The sequence below is a fragment of the Trypanosoma theileri genome, assembly GCF_002087225.1.
Source record: "Trypanosoma theileri isolate Edinburgh chromosome Unknown TM35_Tth_6_V1, whole genome shotgun sequence".
Classification (NCBI taxonomy): Eukaryota; Euglenozoa; class Kinetoplastea; order Trypanosomatida; family Trypanosomatidae; genus Trypanosoma; species Trypanosoma theileri.
The window spans coordinates 812,388-812,736 of NW_021639848.1; positions in this window are offsets into that span (position 1 = coordinate 812,388).

The window sequence follows — 349 nt, forward strand, 5'->3', positions numbered from 1 at the left end:
GTGCAAGGAAGTAAATGGAAACAGAAAACGAACAAAAAAACACACACGGTTCGTAGATACTGACTCCAAAATCAACCAAAAAGCAAATACCAATTAAAACTCAGAAACACAACAACACAAATACTACTTCATGAACAAGAGCAACTATTGTTGCCTCGTAAGACAGAAGTAAGCAAGAAATAAGAGATGTCATGGATCCAGAGGAAAACTTCTTTCACCCTGATTACATACCTCCACGGAGGCGGAGCACCAAGTGCAGCGTAGACTCCTTCTGAATGTTGTAGTCCGCCAGGGTGCGGCCCTCCTCCAGCTGCTTACCAGCAAAAATAAGACGCTGTTGATCCGGGGG